Raw genomic sequence first — 7239 nt, 5'->3', positions numbered from 1 at the left:
TCAAGAAGGACCATCTGTGTGGTGCCTGCGAAGCTGAAAAGATGACAAGGGCCAAGCATCCCTCGAAGACAATCATGACGACATCTCAACCCTTCGAGCTGCTTTACATGGACTTATTTGGCCCTACTCACTATAATACTTTTACTACCACTGCTTGCCTCTATGGCTTCGTCATTGTTGATGATTATTCAAGATACACATGGGTGCATATAATCCTTTACAAGAATGAAGTGCAGGATGTCTTCATACGATTCGCTAACCGTGCCATGACAAACTATGGCATCAAGATCAAGCACATCATAAGTGACAACAGCACAGAGTTCAAGTACACATGCCTCGACACTTATCTTGATACATTGGGCATCACTCATGAGTTATTGATACGTCTCCGTCGTATCTACTTTTCCAAACACTTTCACCCTTGTTTTGGACTCTAACTTGCATGATTTGAATGGAACTAACCCGGACTGACATTGTTTTCAGCAGAACTGCCATGGTGTTATTTTTGTGCAGAAATAAAAGTTCTCGGAATGACCTAAAAAAATCCACGGAGCAACTTTTTGGAATTAATAAAAAAAAATTGGAGAAAGAATCAACGTCAGGGGGCCCACACCCTGTCCACAACGTCAGGGGTAGGGGCGCCCCTCGTAGGGCGCGCCCCCGCCTCGTGGGCCCCCTGATGCTCCACCGACGTCAACCCCAACTCCATATATTCACGTTCGGGGAGAAAAAAATTAAAGATAAGGATTCATCGCGTTTTACGATACAGAGCCGCCGCCAAGCCCTAATCTCTCTTGGGAGGGTTGATCTGGAGTCCGTTCGGGGCTCCAGAGAGGGGGATCCGTCGCCGTCGTCATCATCAACCATCTTCCATCACCAATTTCATGATGCTCACCACCGTGCATGAGTAATTCCATCGTAGGCTTGCTGTATGGTGATGGGTTGGATGAAATTTACCATGTAATCGAGTTAGTTGTGTTAGGGTTTGATCCCTAGTATCCACTATGTTCTGAGATTGATGTTTCTATGACTTTGCTATGCTTAATGCTTGTCACTAGGGCCCGAGTGCCATGATTTCATATCTGAACCTATTATGTTTTCATGAATATATGTGAGTTCTTGATCCTATCTTGCAAGTCTATAGTCACCTATTATGTGTTATGATCCGTTAACCCCGAAGTGACAATAATCGGGATACTTACCGGTGATGACCATAGTTTGAGGAGTTCATGTATTCACTAAGTGTTAATGCTTTGGTCCGGTACTCTATTAAAAGGAGGCCTTTATATCCCTTAGTTTCCAATAGGACCCCGCTGCCACGGGAGGGTAGGACAAAAGATGTCATGCAAGTTCTTTTACATAAGCACGTATGACTATATTCGGAATACATGCCTACATTACATTGATGAACTGGAGCTAGTTCTGTGTCACCCTATGTTATAACTATTACATGAGGAATCGCATCCTACATAATTATCCATCACTGATCCAATGCCTACGAGCTTTTCAAATATTGCTCTTTGCTTAGTTACTTTACCGTTGCCATTGTTAAAATTACTACAAAACTGCTACTGCTACTTTTGCCACTTTTACCGTTACTTCCATACTACTTTGCTACTAAATACTTTGCTGCAGATACTAAGTTATCCAGGTGTGGTTGAATTGACAACTCAACTGCTAATACTTGAGAATATTCTTTGGCTCCCCTTGTGTCGAATCAATAAATTTGGGTTGAATACTCTACCCTCGAAAACTGTTGCGGTCCCCTATACTTGTGGGTTATCAAGACTATTTTCTGGCGCCGTTGCCGGGGAGCATAACTCTATTCTTTGAGTCACTTGGGATTTATATCTGTTGATCACTATGAGGAACTTGAAGCACGAAAGAACTAAGATTTTTCCCTCAACTACGAGGGGAGGTAAGGAACTGCCATCTAGCTCTGCACTTGATTCTCCTTCTGTTTTGAGTAAGCTTGCGACACCTAAACCTGCTTCTGCTGTTAATTCTAATATGTCGCATGTTATTGATGATGCCACTTCTGCTATGCATGATACTTATGATGAAACTACTTCTATTCTTGATACTACTGTGCCATTAGGTGAATTTCTCGATGAACAACTTGCTAGGGCTAGAGAGAATGAAATTATTGAAACTGATAAAATTGATGAAAGTGATGATGAAGGTTCTCCCCCTAGATATGAATTGCCTGTTGTGCCTGAGGGTTATGTTATGGATGAAGAAACTGCTAGAGATTTTCTTTCTTGCAATGATAGATCTAATCTAAGAAATTATTAGCTAAGCTGAAAGAAAAGTCTATGAATGCTAGAATGAAATATGACCGTGCTTTTGCTACTTCACCTAACTGTGTTACTGATAAGGATTATGATTTCTCTGTCGATCCTGAGATAATTGCTTTGGTTGAATCTGATCCTTTTTATGGCTATGAATCTGAAACTGTTGTAGCACATCTTACTAAACTGAATGATATAGCCACCCTATTCACTAATGATGAGAAAACTCATTACTACTATATCCTTAAATTATTTCTGTTCTCATTAAAGGGGGATGCTAAAACATGGTTTAATTCTCTTGATCCTCGTTGTGTGCGTAGTCCCCTGGATATGATTTATTACTTCTGTGCTAAATATTTCCCTGCTCATAAGAAACAAGCTGTTTTAAGGGAAATATATAATTTTGTGCAAATTGAAGAAGAGAGTCTCCCACAAGCTTGGGGGGGGGGGCTTCTCCAATTACTTAATGCTTTGCCTGATCATCCTCTCAAGAAAAATGAAATACTTGATATCTTTTATAATGGACTAACCGATGCTTCCAGAGACCACCTGGATAGTTGTGCTGGTTGTGTTTTCAGGGAAAGAACTGTTGATCAAGCTGAATTGCTATTGAATAATATGTTGACTAATGAAAATAATTGGACACTACCTAAATCAACTCCTAAGCCAACTCCGAAGAAAAGAGGTGTTCTATTTCTCAGTCCAGAAGATATGCAAGAGGCAAAGAAATCTATGAAAGAAAAGGGTATTAAAGCTAAAGATGTTAAGAATTTACCTCCTGTTGAAGAAATACATGGCCTTAATATACCACCTATTGAAGAAATACATGGTCTTAATAACCCGACATAGGTAGTAAAGGTTAATTCTCTCTATAGATATGATAAAGTTGAAATCCCGTCTACTAAGTTTGCCAGCCAGTGCTTGGATGAGTTTGATGACTTTATGGCTAAAGAAGAAAATTTCAATGCTTATGTTGGTAGACAATTGAAAAGTAATGTTTATATGATTGGACACTTGAGTGATTATATGTCTAGAGTTAAGGGTGAACTTAAACTCATTAGTAAACATGCTTCTATGGTTACCACTCAAGTAGAACAAGTGCTTAAAGCTCAAAATGATTTGCTCAATGAATTAAATGATAAGAAAAACGATAATGTTGTTAGAGTTATTACTAGAGGGGGTAAAATGACTCAGGAACCTTTGTATCCTAAAGGCTATTTTTGGTGGGGATTTTTGAAATTGGGTAGTTTCCTAAGGTGCTTTGGCTACTTAGGGACGGTTTCTTCTTCGTCAACCACCACCACCATTTCCACATAACCTTGCCCACGATACATTTCGCCAACCCCAAATTAACCCAATTTTGTTTGAGCTTGTTTGAGTTGTGGCTTGTGTCTCCTAAGGTGTTTCGGCTACTTAGGGACGACAACTTCAACTCCGACACGTGTATAGCCCATCATTCCACTTCCGCATTGCCAAGTGCAAACTACCACCGCTTTTCGCTACCACCATTTGACATTTGCCTTTGGAGATTTTGAGTTTGTGGTTTCCATTTCCCAGGGTGTTTCGGCTAACTAGGAATGGGTCGACATCGACAACACCGCCTCTCATCATCGCCATGGACGGTAACCTCGACGACACCATTGTATATTCCCCTTGCAATTGCATTGATAACCCCTAGCCCATTTTATGTCACTTGCCTATCGAGACTAGCCATTTGAGTATTGCCGGCAACGTGAATTGTGCACATTAGTGATCATACTTCCCATAGCATACATACCATATCATCGTGGTGCATATATTGGTATCATATCTCGTGTCACAAGTTTGTTCCCGCATGTACACAATTGCTATCTTGGTTTGTGCATTGTGCAAAAGTGGCCATACAAAAAAAAGAAATAAAGCTTTTAAGCAAAAGAGAGAGAGCAAAGATCTTGTAAGCAAGTGGCCTAGCATCATACCACATTGCACATAAGATTATCATATCCAATCATCTTGGATCACCTTGAGAGAAACATCTGGAACCATACATACATAGCATACTTGGGATCAAAAGTTTAGCCATTTTGCATCTTATAGGTTGTGCACAAGTATCGTATCCGCCATTTGAGCAATCATGCTAGCGTCTCTCTTGAGTTGTGCAACACGAGCGTTTTCCGTGGATTCCACATTTTGTGCTCATTCCTTGGTTGCATGACCCCATTTATCTATCCGTGTGTGTGTTTCCGCGTGCCACATATTGATTTTGGTCTACTTTTTTCGCTTGCGAATTTGTGAATCTCTTTCAACATTATTGACTCTTGCTAACATTTTGAATCAAATTTTTGTGACACTATCCTCACCGAGCTCCACCATAAGCCTTAATTGTGTAGGTGTGAGAACCGACAAGAATTGGTACCAATTGTGCTATTTCCTTGTTACACATTTGAGTGATCATTGATCCATCTTCAACATCGGTCAAGGTACATCTGGTCTAGTTCTTATCTTTCTCCCACTCATATTTGCTCGAGTCTTGTGATTGATAAGCAAGGCATTTCCTCTCCGGTCCTCGACAACCACGACAGCGTGAATAACTACAACACCAAAGCATCCATCTTTGATCTACAACGACAAATGCAAGGCGCACAATCAAGATTGCGAGAGCGCATCAAGAACATCTCCATCGACATTCGTCACTCCGAAGCAAGGAAAATGGACTACATCGACAAGAAGCTTTCCGCACATAAAGAGGAGCAAGATGCAAGGATGGAGGAGATTAGAGCCTTGATCAAGTCTTCTTCCCCTTCGTCATCTTCAAGGCGGCGACATTCAAGCCACAAGTCTTTGGAGCGCGAAAATGATGCAAGCGCAATTCATCCACGTCCACATCTCCGTGATGACCACCATCACAATCGTGTTCAACATCATCATGAAGGGCAAGTCACCTCCAAACAACATGTGCATGACGATGACAAACGACATCTACTACGAGCTCAAGCACGACAACGACATCATCATCATGAAGATGCTCCACAAGTCCCAACAAGCCCTACTTCACACCAAGTCGAAGCTTCATGAGCAAAAGAGAAGACCGCGAGACGAGCACCACCAAGACGGAGCTATGGATACAACCACCTTGGCATCTTCGCCAAGTGCTATCAAGGCATCTTCGCCTTTGGACGTACGACATCTTCGCCTACTTCCCACGAGTACGCCTACAACGACTTCATCAAGTCCAAGGCGACCACCTACAAGTGAGGGCGACACTTCCATCTTCGGAATCCCCTCAAGGAAGATGGCCGAGCATGGGAAATTCCCTTCGGTCATGGAGACGAGCTACGAGGTGCCACATCATATGGGCCTCCCACACCAAGACGGTGTCAAGACGGTCGAGCAATGGCCATCCCCTTCGACTACGGCGACGAGCGCGAACCTCTTCAACAACATGAAGACGGTGCCCATATTGGACTCATACTCCGAGTCAAGCTATGCTACCACACATGGAGACATTTGCACCTACATCTCTCCGACACCCACATATGTCGAGATGCCCCATTTGTCATGTGAGGAGAGCCACCACCCCATGAGTGAGATGAGTGACTCCACCATATATGACATTAAGATCATTTCCTATGAGAGGATGAGTGTGACCACCACTAGCCCCACACATGAGAGCATGCCACACATCCTATGTGAGGTTGAGCGCCATTTGAGTGACTCCACCAACCATATGAGTGAGAGCATCCTTGAGGGAGTGAGTGAGCCACAACACTTAGTGAGTGAGGTAGTTGACACGACACGTGAGGCCACTATGATTTCTAACGACTTAACCTCTACTCCTAGTGAGTTTTCTTCTTTGGTGCTAGGTCTCCTACATGACGACGAGTCTATCCTCGATGAGTCCATCCCTCCAATGGAGACGACGATGGCCATGGTGGACGATGATGCACCCCCCACATGGTTCCATCAAGACGAAGATGACAACGAGTGGATCTTCAACACCTCACCTACAACACATGAGCGACGCTCCAAAGGTAACATAGGTGATGGTGCTTCTCTTGTCCCACTAGTGGACTCTCTTACCATTGATTGCTTGCATGATGTTGATCCACCTATTCCCATGCTTCATGCTAGTGCGACTTCCTCATGTCATGACTTACCTATTTATGATGAATATGATGATGAGCATGTTGAGTTGCCTAGTTGTGATGCTATGCTCCATAGGATATCATGTGAAAATTCTTTTGGTCACATCATGTTTGACAACTCTTTGAACTTGTCCTATGCTATGAGTGAGATCTCCCATGTTGCATCATTTCAATCTCAACATAGTAACTATGCATGCCCCGTTAAAATAAACCCTATTTGCACTTATGGCATAGATGACGAGATGATGGTCATTGGCTTTTGTTTTTCATGTGATAATACTGCCATGCTTCCTTTACATGATTTATGCAATTCATCTCACTACAAAAAAGACACATCCGTGACATTTTGGGCCGAACAATTTTTTTTTCTGTCATACATATGACACTTCTATGACGATAATTGTGACAAAACCCGGTATCATCATAGATGTGGTGGGCTCCTACTTCTATGACAAAAAATCATGACAGAAAATGGGCTTTTCGTCCTGGGCGGGCCGGAGGCGCAGCTGCATGAAATTCTTTGGGCCGTCCATGATGGAAAAAACCATGGTAGAAGCGAGGGGGAGGAAAATTTCGGGGAGTTCCCGGTTACAGTGGGAGGTCGGGAGCCGAGCGATGCACGTTTCTCTCGTACACGGACGCACGTGTGTGTGAGGCGTTGGCTCTAATTGAACCCGAGCGAGGCATTGGGCCCCGAGCGATTGCACTGCGGGCTACGCGTTACTGAACCCGAGCGATCGATCGATGGCTGTTAACTAAACCCGATCGAGCGATTCCTTCGCTACTGCTGCTAACTGAAGCTGATCGATTGGATGAATAGTGAG

Source organism: Triticum dicoccoides, chromosome 7B (assembly GCF_002162155.2).
Source record: "Triticum dicoccoides isolate Atlit2015 ecotype Zavitan chromosome 7B, WEW_v2.0, whole genome shotgun sequence".
NCBI classification, from domain to species: Eukaryota; Viridiplantae; Streptophyta; class Magnoliopsida; order Poales; family Poaceae; genus Triticum; species Triticum dicoccoides.
This window is presented reverse-complemented; position numbering follows the sequence as displayed.